The sequence below is a fragment of the Carassius gibelio genome, chromosome B6 (assembly GCF_023724105.1).
Source record: "Carassius gibelio isolate Cgi1373 ecotype wild population from Czech Republic chromosome B6, carGib1.2-hapl.c, whole genome shotgun sequence".
In the NCBI taxonomy this organism is placed as follows: Eukaryota; Metazoa; Chordata; class Actinopteri; order Cypriniformes; family Cyprinidae; genus Carassius; species Carassius gibelio.
In genome coordinates this window covers 4,820,822-4,833,763 of record NC_068401.1, presented here as the reverse complement: position 1 = coordinate 4,833,763, position 12,942 = coordinate 4,820,822, and the positions used below count along the sequence as shown (strand labels likewise).

Here is a 12,942-nt window from a genome sequence, read left to right as displayed (position 1 = left end):
TCTAACGAGAAATTCCCTTTGACTAGTTCTGAAGCTTTACCTATAGCTATTTTATGGAAGTGGATATTGAATTTCGTAACCATTTTTTAAAATAAAAATAGAATCAAATTACATTTTAGCTCTAGTATTCATTGTGCATTTTGATGTTGTGGAAGGCTGTTGTACTAATCGTGAGCCTCAATTGCAAGGATGTTTTTCAAGGAACCACTCAGAACGGAGACCTCTAAGGGTCAAGAAACCAATCATCTATTCAAGAGGAAAAGAAAAGAATAATTACCACAAGAGACCGTTTCTGTGTCCATGAAGCTCAAGACCTATTGACCAGGGTCCCCCTTATGGGTAATTTAAAAGGACAACCATCACGTAACAAGGAACAATCAACAATTACATTTGTTTTTAAGTGTTACCTCTAGACTCTTTCAAACTTTACTGGGAATTTCAGTCTAGTTTTATTCAATGAAAACTTAAGTCATAATGGTTAAAATGATAATCACAATTATTTTTCTCAAAATATAATAACGATTATGATGCACAGATAAAGCACAAATAAAGAGAATGTCAACTGTTGTAGGGATTGAATTATCATAAATTATATTATGAAAACTGGTAAAGCTTAAAAGCTTTTATAAAAAGCTAAAACAGCGAAATTACTAATATTAATTCTAAAATACATTAATGTTTTTTCTTCTGTTAAACAGGAACAAAAAAGACTTTTTAGCAACCACTATTACAAACAATATAGTCAAGGCCCATGTTTAGATTTATTACAGTTTGGATTGGATTTATTATTAAGGTTTGATGGCAGACACTGGCTGTATTACATTTTAATTTGACCAGAAAATCTTATTGGAGATTGCTAAATCACAATTTACTTGTTTCTCAATGTTTTCAGCTCATCAGCGCTGTTTTCTTCTTCATGCATTGCTTAATATAAGCTTCAGCTAATATCACACGGTTGCCAGGTTGTGAAGATTAAGTAAAACACAGTGCAGAAAAACAGTATATATACTGCAGTTTTTTCCCTCATAGTTTTCATTAACAAAATTAACACGTTTAACGCTTCTATTTAGGGGACCTCCATATAAAACAAGGATACACTGCTTTAAATGGTTAAGCAGCAAATAAAACATGCTTCTGGTAGTAATTGAAGCTTATATTAAGCAATGCCCAGGAGAACATAAATCAACAGGTCTATCTGAGTAACAGCACTCAACACAGCAGCAGAAACACATGACTTGGATGTCTTTGACAAGGATAAAGGAGCTAAGCCCAAAGTAACACAATTATCTTCTTTTCTTTTCACCTTTTTTTCGCTGCCATTAAGGGAGAATTAATTGACACATTATCTCCCCATTAAGTGGTTATTTTTCTATCAGATACAGCCACTAGTGATAACAGGACAGCACCACACACTCATTCATTATCCTTCAGGATTACACGCTATACCTGAGGACAGAGGGAATTTCTTTCTTTTTTTCTGCACTGATGTAATGTACTGTTCCTAAATCAATTTACGATTGGACTGCAGATGGTCAATTTACTCAAAATTACTCACATTTTATACGACGTGTTCATAATTGCACACATTTTACCCAAGAAACCAAATGTGAACAGTCAAACCACAGATGGGTTGTCCTGTTATGCTGTTCATTTATTATGTCCTCATCATCTGTGTCTAAATGTAATGGACTAAATATTAAATCCACATTTTTTAGAGATAGAAATCCTATCAATTAGGACACTTTTAAAATACTTTCTTTAAAAAAAGCACTGCTTTTAAATATTCAAAATAGGCAATTCAGCTGATCTTTCTCTAATCAAAATGTTTAAAACAAAACATATTTCTTGCAAATTGAAAACTGAACTGGTAAGACTTGTTGTCAGTTCCTTCATGACCTTTGTTCTTGCTATATTGTGTAAAAAATCAAGCCATAATTAAAGTTTAACTGACTGAGATTGACTAGAGCATATTTTTGTATTACTTAATGTTAATGCATTTTTTGCTGATGCTGATATATCTAATATTCAAAGGACACATTAATATTAAACATTTTAATAATATGCTCTAGACAAGCTAGGTCAGTTAAACTTTATTAATTATAACTTATAAGTGTCTGAGCTTGACCAGATCATATTCCTAAAAGTCTGATATAATGAAAAACGTACATTTCAACAAAAGCATATGTAATATTTATGAGTTACAGACTTCAAAAGGAACTGGAGAAGAGGAATGACCCTGTAAGTCTTCTGGTTAACCACTAGACAGAACACAGCGAAGTCTGAGATGTGAAGTCGCGGGGTTCATGTTCCTAAAGAGAAGAGATTTTAAAGCTGGGTATGTGTATCATCTGGTGAATAGCCTGAAATGAATCTGTGTGCCAAAGACAAGGATTGACTAGGATTTTTTTTTACCCAAGACCATATAAGCAGCTCTTCTGGATGTGAGGCTTTCAGGGGTCTCTCTTGATCCGTGCGTGTTGTTTGTTGGCAAAATCAAGCAGGCGAAAAAACTGAACTCTATGTGATGGAACAGTTCCTCTTGTAAATGATTTAGGGATCAGTCATGCCTGATTAGGCCTGAGCCAGAGATATCGGAGAAAATGGAGGGCTTGTGTACTTCTGAGCCCCGCTGAAGCTGACTGACAACAGTGGGCTTCCAACATGTTCGATACTGTAGATGGCAAAGCAAGTTTTTATTTGATGCACAAAAGCTTGTAATGCTCCATTCTTTGCAAAATTGGTTCAGACAAGATGACACAATGACAAGGAGAAAGGCATGATGGGATATGACTTGGGCTGTGCCAGCAAAAAGTCAGTCAAAAACAGAGAAGCCAAGATTCAGCAGTGAAGAATTGTTCTTTAACCGCTATACCTCAGCCCTTCCAACCTATATATAGATCATTATACACAAACTGATACTACTAAACAAGAGCATTACTAAAATTACAATTTCACTCCCATTTACAACCCATTCCCCTACTATCAAAAAAAAAAAAATTATAAAAAAGAAAAGAAAAAGGAATCATAAAAATGTGGCTAAAATCTATTTTAAATATAAGAAAATGTATTTATAAATTCATGCAAGCATATAAACTGTGCAGTTTAATGGAATATATGAAAATAGAATGGAAAAAAATTTTGGTTAAACCTTCTTAGTTCAAAAATATATTACTTCAAAGAGCCAAAAATCATTCAAATATGGCTAAAATCTAATTTAAATATATTTATAAATTGTGCAGCTTCATGAAATATATTTCTCAAAATTAAAATACATATTCATTAAAGCTTCATATATATATATATATATATATATATATATATATATATATATATATATATATATATATATATATATATATATATATATATATATATATATAATATGAAAAAAAAATCTAATTTTTAAATATATTTAAAAAATACTTAATACAAATATTTAGGGCAATATAAATCAATGTACATTCAAAACTTACATTACAAATGGGCAATATTTTTTAAATGCTAAAATGTATGATAAAATACAAGTAATAAAAAATATATTTTAACCATGTATTTGTATATTTTAAAATGTTATTAAAAGTCTTATAATTTTTTTGCCATATAGTCACAATAAATAGCTCCCTAGTCAAAAAATGCATGATATAATATAATATAATATAATATAATATAATATAATATAATATAATATAATATAATATAATATAATATAATATAATATAATATAATATAATGTCATGTAATGTAATATAATGTAATATAATATGGTTTTAAGAGCTGAAAAGCAGCAGCAAGAGGCTGAAGGTCTTCGGCATGCAGAGGGAAAAGTCTTGTCAGAAGTCATATTGTAGCAGGAAAGGGTTCCTTCATTAATTCAAAAGCTTGACCCCTGGGATAACGAGCAATGACTCATGAACTATCCAATCTGACACCAATGTGCACTACCACAGCTTGGCAGTAATGCATTTACTAAACTAGATAAAGGATGCAAAATACATAACAATTTTATCACACCAAATGAAATCACAGCTTTTAGCATTTTTTTATGTTATACAAGCTACTGTTGCATTTTACTGCATTTCTGCTGTTTTGTTTTCCTGTTCAGAGGTTGCTCTTTTATAGCTCAGGAGAAGAGGAGTTACTGTTTAAACCTAATTGAGTTTTCAGTTCATTCAGTTTCAGTAAAATATCAAAGTTGTCGTTGTTTGTTTGGTTGTTTTTAAACACAGTGTGATATAATAAGAACATGCATTTGATATTTTGCTTCATGTGATAAACCACATTTACCACCTTAGTGCTTACAAAACCAACACTGTCACAAAGATGAAACACTTGATTTGCAAGACATGTTGTCGATATGTATTATAGCTGCTGGGTGATAATGAGGTTTAATTAAGGGAATTTTAATTAAGAATTTTAAAAGCCACAACACTTTCATACAAGATACTTGTATGAAAGAATACAAGATACTTCTGATGACTTTATGAACTTTGTTTCGTAAAACTAAAGAAAAAGTTATTTGGAATTGAAATTAGCAGAATATTACACAAGAATACAGCAAATATTTGTGAAAATGATGTCCTTATTATAAAGTCTAACCATTTCTAATAAAGTCTAGCATTTCCCCTTAGGTGCCGGAATGTTTAATATTTCATTAGAAATTTTTTGTGTGTTTTTTCTTTTCTTTTTTTTTTTAGGCAAGCTGCTGCAAAAAGTGAGAGATAGCAGGGATGCAATTTCTGTGTAATACATCACTATACACACACACACACACGCACACACACACAGGGAGAGAGAGGAAGCCTAAATTAACCCATAACTCATGCCAGAGGTCAGACCTTCTTATATAGAAAATATTCCTTTTAGCAAATAGGCAACTGCAGAAAAGAACATTTATTATTGATAGAGAAATATAATGCAATATATAAAAATCTGATGACTTGGAATTTCATCCATCAAATGAATGTTTTCTTCATGAGCTTTGTACAATGAACAAGAGCTCTTCTGTAAATAAGCTACAGGGCGGGGGTTAAACTGATCCATACTGACATAAACTGACCATACTGACTTGAGTAATATTTGTATATTGATTGCATATGGGTATTTATTTGATTTTGCTCTTAAATGAGTGCTGTTTGTTTTCTTACAAATATTTGTAGATTTTTTTTATTCGTTTTAATGCCAAATAATTCAATATTTTACTATAAACACCACCTCATAATAACAAAGCTTTCAACAATTTGTCAATTTTGTTTTTAAAATAATTCTCTTAAACTTACCAAGACTGCATTCATTCATTCAGTCAGTCAAAAAAAATTAAAAATAAATAAATAATACTAATCATTAAAAAAGTTATTACAATTAAAATATTATTGAATATTAAACATTCACATTTAAAAATAAATAAACAGTGAAATATTATTAACATTTTCTAGTTTAATATACTTTAAATGTTATGTATTTATGTAATGCTAAAGAAAGTTCAAAAGAATAGCATTTATTTTAGATGTTACATTATAAATGGCTTCTACTGTCAGTTCAATCAATTTAATGCATCCTTGCTGAAAAGAAAGTATTAATTTCTTAAAAGATCCCACTGACTGTTTGAACTTTTGAACGGTAGCGTGCATAATAATGCTTTTGCCCAATTCCAAAATCCCAGTTTAACCTCTTGTGGTGGCTCCCCATGTGGGTTGAGTTCCAAGGAAATACTTACTCATTTCCACGAAACACATCAGATATATTCACTGCAAGCTCATTTTGTTCTTACTCTAAAAAATTGTGCTTTTACTGAACGCATATAATTGGCTCTGATTTGCAAAGCATGAGCCTAATTGCAGTCCTGGTGAGGCAGGTGATGGAAATAGCTGAAAATGACTTCAAAAGAACTTGTTGTCTTTTCTTCCTCAGATATGACTGAATTCAGACTGCTAATTTAACTTACAGTGAAGCAGTGCACGGTTTCCTTTAACCCCTCTCTCTTTCTCAGTAAGCATTAACTGGCCAATGTTGCGGTCGGTGTTTGACATATCTGAACGCATGAATAACATTTTCATGAAATTTTCAGAGTCTTTCTATAATTCACATGCCTTTTCTTAGCTAGTGCTGATTAGAGAGAGATGCTCGAATCACTGCTGGGATCTGCTTGCTGCATCGCTGATGCACATTTACTATTCAAAACACTTTAATCGAGATCCTCGTTCCAGACATTCTTGTCTAAAATGCCAAACCGAAGCCGACCTTGTTGCACTGCTTCCTCTAATTAATGCTCATTCAAGACTTTCATGCCAAACACATTTAGCTCAGTTCGTCTAAAAATACTCAGCCCTCCCACATTCAAAACAAATTTGCAAATCATATTCCCCAGATTGCAAGATTGTTTGCTGTTTAGTGACTGAATGAAGAGTGATTTTATATACAGGCACCGAAAAGATCAAAATTGAATTTGCTGCTAATTTACAGATATTACACGATGTTATAAACACAAAATCTCATACACAAAACCTTCAGTCTGACACTTGCAGTTTATAAAAGTATATGCATGCTGTATTATTAAAACCAAACTCTCCAAAATAACTTTATTGCTTTGAGGTCAAAACAGAAGATTATGAATTCTATTACATTGCTTTATTGACTTTGTCGCAGATGCCTCTTTTAAACTTTCTCAGGGGATATCATAAAAAATAGATATAAATGAGACAACGGTTAATATATAGTAATATCTAGTATAGCTCAGACAGTTTGGTCTTGAGAGTTCAAATCTAATGACTGATTGCAGACTTTGGTAATCTGAGCACTTATTACGATGTCTTTTGAAACTCTAGAGAAGACTTCAGAAGAGAAATGTCTCAAAGGAGGAAACTTTAGCAACACTCTCCATTTGCACTGCTTTTTTTTTTTCTTTGTCCACAGTCTAGGTGAAACGACATTCGAGATCTTATTTGAGATATTTCTTTCCTTATGTTTTGGCTATTAAAATTTAAAGGTGCTGTAAGCAATGTTTTTAATAACACATATAAAATGTGCTTAATACTGTATCTGACAGATCTCCCTGATACATGTGTCATGAGAAATAACACCTGTCACTGTGAAAGCCCTATAGTATTTGCAAAGAACTCTTTTAGCCAAAGAGAAACAACTTTGTTCTGCGAATGACTTTCACTGTCTGGATTTCTGATTATTTAACACTTTTATATTTGTAAGGAATAGTTCACAACCAAGTTAATATTTTCAAAAAATGTACTACCTTGCAGACCAGCCAAGATGCATATTAGTTTGTTCGTTAAAGTTGAAGGAATTGTTCACCAGTGGATCCTCTGCAGTGAATGGGTGCCGTCAGAATGAGAGTTCAAACAGCTGAAAAACATCACAATAACCCACAAGTAGTCCACACCACTCCAGTTCATCAATAAATGTCATGTGACGTGAACAGCTGCATATCTTTAAGAAACAAATAGATCATTAAGGTGATTTTACTGTAAAATGTTCCTTCTGGCCAAAATATGCATCCATAATCCATAACAACACTTCCCTCCGTGAAAAAAATTAATCCGCAGTTGTTCCCTTACACCAGAATCCATGACAGATTTGTTTAGAACTATATAAGACTGTTTCCACTTGTAAACAGTGCTTGACCAGTGCATATTTCTCTCCTGAATCAGAAGAGATATATTTTACCCAGAAGCAAAAGGTAAAAGCATCTTTGTAATAGATTTGTTTCACACAAAAAACACAGCTTTTCACTACAAAATATGTTAATTGATGGACTTCAGTGGTGTGGAATACTTGTGGATTATTGTGATGTTTTTTTTAGCTGTTTGGACTCTCATTCTGACGGCACCCATTCAAGTGATGTAATGCTAAATATCTTCAAAACTGTTCCAAAGAAGAAACAAACTCATCTACATCTTGGATGGCCTGAGGGTGAGCAAATCTTTTAGAAAAAAACAATTACTATTTTTTTATGCTTTCAAAAAACCAACTCAGGTGACAACCATTGACAGAAGATCTGCTGAAATCAACAGCGAATCACAGACTTAACAAAATCAAATAATCAGTGAAAGTTACATCAAACCAGTTTTTAGCAGTGTTAAGAGATCGTCCACACTGAATGTGTTTGCTTTTAAACGCCACATATTAGTATCCAATTGCAGAAGAAGGTAGGTTGCACATCTTTTAACTTAAAAACATGATACTTGTGTATGAGAGAGCATGTTCCCAATGAGAGTTCTGCACAAAAGCCCTATTAACATTTGTCAGTATAAATGCTGAACTTTGACACCTACGCTCAATCAAACACCGCTAAATCTATGTAGAGACTCAGGCTTGGTAACTGAAGTTGCACATACCTCTCAGATCTCTTCTGTGACCAGGAGACGGATGCGGTTATATGCTTGGTCCCAGCGCTTGTGACCTGGAGTGCGTGAGGGATCCTGTGGTTCAAAACAAAGCAAATACTTATAGTAGCATGCAGGATTTCAGCAGCTGAACATGACTGCATCAGAGTAACGCATGAAAAAAATTTCTGAAAAATGGTGCAAACTTCACTGCCTCAATGTTACTGGTCGTTTATGTGTTTTTCCTCACGTTGCTAGTTTCTAGGGTTTTCTGGGTGGTTTCTTACTAGTCCATATGAAAAGAGTATAGTACTGTGAGGCTCTGTGATATTAGGGTATGTAGATATGGCACAAGTCCCTTCATTTAAGTTTTTTTACCTGTCAAGTGAAAGCTTTATTGCTTATAAAAATATCCCCAACAAGATACAAGGTTTTAAGGTATGATTCATGTTTGTACTTACAAACAGTGCAGGTTGGGAATTGAAATATCTTGACCCTCATCATAAGCCTCCTTTTTCACAGTCATGCCTAATGGAAACTTCCATTGATAGCATAACTCGTGAGTAACTTGAGATGTTCCATCATTTCAATCATGAAGATGCTGACAAACATAAGCCTGTTTCACATCAAGGCCAGCCAAATAGAGAGTCGAGTGTAGGACGATCAATCTAAACACAGTTGTGATGTTTAATTCTGAATGTGTCTCAGGGGCTTTATCGTGGGATTAGTTGTTTGGGTGGCGGCAGTCACTGACATTTGAGGAACATTCCAGTCATACAATATCCCATCCACTCAACCACTGCCCCCTGCTGCAATAAGCACTGACAGTAACACCACGCATCCTCCCCAAAACATCACCCAGATACATTAACTGAAAAATACATTAACTGAAGCTGAAATACCAGAAATCTATGTTTATATATATATATATATATATATATATATATATATATATATATATATATATATATATATATATATATATATATATATATATATATATATATATATATATATATATATATGATTACCATCAATTATAATTTAAAAAAACTATGTTACATAACTATATTATTTCCATAAATTGTAAGGTTATTCACACGTTGTACTACAATATTTTAAAGCAAAATTTTCTCTAAACATATTACATCATTTTCAGTATAAGGTAAGTAACTGAACTAGTTAAAAGGTTTTCACTATAGGATTTTTTTTTTGCATTCTTTTTTTGTTAAAATTGCATGCAGTTTTATAGTGTCATAGGAAACAGTGCTGGCAGTAATGTTTTACATCCACGTGTAACTAAGGGATTACTATGGTGTGTGTGTGTGTGTTGATATATGTGGTTAAAATAATGAGATTATGATTTCTCTGACTAACTGACTGAATTCATTACACATCACAGAGACCTACAGTGTGTTAACAGAACAACTGCCAATTTACTCATGAAACTTTCATACATGTAATCTGAATTTCTAATTCTGCCATTGACCAAAACAATTAATTAGTCTGATAAGCCTTTTTAATTTTTGATTTTTCAAAAAAACATGAATATGACCTGAATGTGAAAAAGTTTGAAAACATAAAAATACCCATTAGACTTTAATATTCCTGACATTTAGCTGGCTTAATGTAATTTTTGCCACTGCCTTGTGATGGAAGAAATAAGTATAATGACTAATAATATTTGAACTTTTTATGACATAGCTGCAAGCTAATCCAAATATATCCAACTGCCATGCCAATGTCACTTCAGTGGTGCTAACTACTTAAAGCAGGGTTATAGTTAGTATCTTGAACACTGTGAAGTCACAAGACACAGCATGTGACCTTAACAGTATATTTATGGAAGTTGATAAATAATTCATAGCACTAGAATACCACTTTTTGACAAGTGTGAAGTTTTAGAATGAACCACTAACCACTAAATCATTCAAATTTGGTAGCATTTTTGCATTGTTTTCTCCCTGGATTAATCACTTTGCTTAAAATACAAATGTAAATAGTATTCAACCTTTTTTTGACATATTTTACTGGCATTTAAACATGCAAACTTTGTCAGTTTTGTCCTAATGTGTAGATTAATTTTAATGCATAAACCCATTATTTTATAAAAGCATTCATTTTTGTTCTGAGCTGCAGTATTATTTGAATTCAGCAGCTGTAAGTGGTCAACTTGAGTTTGCTGTCCTTGAGGTAGGCAACTAATGCCCTAGATAAGCTAACGGCAGTACAAACCGAGAAACATCATAATGGACCAACCAATATAAACAACAACAGAAAAATCACCCCAAAATCACTCTGTAGACAGTCACATCTCTACCTTAAAGGAATATTCTGTTATTTAATGACAAAGACATTAAGCTGTGCATAACTGAAAATATGAATCTAATGGCATGACACTAAACAGGGAATAAGCAATATTTCATAATCTTTCATAATCAAAAATAGAAGCACAGCACATCAATTGAAGGGCATGAGTAATACAAAGCATTACTGTAGAAAAGGTATGGACAAATGGCTTAAAGTGTTTCAGTGTGTTTAGAAGGTCAAAACTGTATGTTTTTCTTAATACTAAAATCCATACTTTGCCATATACTGGAAATAATGGACTTTTAAAGGGAAAATGCATGCACTGGAGATCATATGGAGTCATGGAGGACTTTCAAAAGAAGCATGTGGGTGCAGCAACGTGGACAGAAGTATGTCTTCTCTATATTCAACATTGTTTGTTCTCTATCACATTTCATTTCATTAATGAAATGTTTGTGTGTGTGTTCAGTTCATACTCCTTCAGACTGAACATGACCAAAAAAACGAGTTCTGAATATTATTTTTTTTTATTTTAGTTCAGAGGCATTGCATTTCAAACCATCATGTTGTTGCACATCACAAACACTTATTAGTCCTGTTACATCTTTTACAGATCAAACTGTAGCTCTTGTGATTAGATGTAATTAAAAAGCTAAAGCTGACTTGCAAGAATACGAGACTTTGTACGAGACCAGCATAATAGACCAGTTAAAACAAGGTGGTCCACTTTGACTGCATTTTTGGCATCAAAAGAAGCATGTTTTGAGTCAGCTATCCACTGCTGCAGACACATAAGATGCACTAATATGCTGCCTAAGTAGACAGCTCATTAGGTTTTGAGACACAGCCAGAGAATCACAGAATTCAATTTCACAACATGCTTGGAGGGTCATTCCACAAATAGGGTGTCTTTGGTGTCCCTAGTGCTAATATATGCAAACAATATATTTGACAATGAAAATCTGAAACTGATTTTTGTTATAACTAGATTGTTTATATATATATATATATATATATATATATATATATATATATATATATATATATATATATATATATATATATATATATATATATATATATATATATATATTACAATTATTTGTAGCAATATCAGCTTAAAGAAACTTAAAATCTGTCACTTTTATAAAAGCATTCAGTAACTGCACTATATCAGCATATATTACAAATCTGGCTCAAAATCTAATACATGTAATTTAGTAACACTAAAAAACATGTCTGACAGATCTTAAAGAAATTAAATTTTATTGCCTTTTCCTTCGTGGAATTAATGACACTGGAAAACAGACCCCAGTGAACTCAAGTCAAGTCAAGTCAAGGTATCTGCACGGTATTACCACATTATCGGTGTCTCAGTGGCATAACATGGATAACTGCGGTGGAATAACAGATCTAGGATGTTATTCAACAGTCCAGACGTGTTTAAATGTTCGCAGGATCTGCAGTGGAGAGTCGCGCGCTGCGCTGCATTGACACGCGCTCAAAAACACGCAAACATCACACCAGTCCTCACACACACAAAAATATTTTTTTATCGATATAAAAAAATCGGTCCACATCTTTGAAACATATCTGTACTCTCAAAACTGAGAGGAGGAAAAAAAGCATTTTCTCATTGATTTAATTCACCAGGACTTTCATGTAAATGTCCAACCGATAAATACAAATAAAAAATGTTTAAAAGCAAAACAAAAATCGTGTCCAGCACTTGCTCCTTTACAGGATATTGTACAAAATAAAGAAACTAATATACTCAAGAGCTGACTCACGTTAACCAAAGTTAACCAAAACCTGACGTTCGCCCTCTCCAAGAAGGTAAAACATTAAAAACCGGCTTCAGATGAGTGTCAGCTGAACTCAGGAGAAAAACAAAATGCAAGCACATCCCAAATCAAAAGAGGACGTAGAAAAGAGGTAAAGATGAAGACAAGAGAAAATGATAAGAAAGTACTCACCGGTGAAAATGTTTTAGAGAGCAAAAATGTGGAAAGCGCAACAAGAGAGAGAGCGCGCGCGTGAGGAGGAGCTGTCAGAGGCGCAGTGACGGAGGAAAGCAGCGCTGCTACAGTAAGAACCGCGCTGGTGTGGAGCAAACCATTGCGACCGCGCCGGGGGAGACACACAATCTAATTTGTGTGTCTAATTTTGTAATTAAACTAAGTAATTTGTTCATTTAAAAAGTTTCGCACCTAAGTAAGGTACAGTATTTTTTGATAAATAACATTCAAATGATATGTATACACATGAGGTGAATAGTTCAGTCTTCTAAAAAGCTGTG

At 33.0% G+C, this 12,942-nt stretch overlaps 1 protein-coding gene across 2 annotated transcripts in view; it reads right to left on the bottom strand.

Moving 5' to 3' along the window:
* The window catches only part of LOC127958991 (RNA-binding protein Raly-like), a 67,166-nt gene extending 54,460 nt beyond the window's left edge, over nt 1–12,706 (bottom strand). For both annotated transcript variants that reach the window (XM_052557990.1, XM_052557989.1), the window contains exons 1-2: nt 12,620–12,706; nt 8,346–8,429 (exon numbers count right to left, since the gene is read on the bottom strand). The gene's annotated coding sequence lies outside the window, so the exon portion shown is untranslated. The remainder of the gene's footprint in view (nt 1–8,345; nt 8,430–12,619) is intronic.
* Nucleotides 12,707–12,942: the final 236 nt, after the last annotated feature.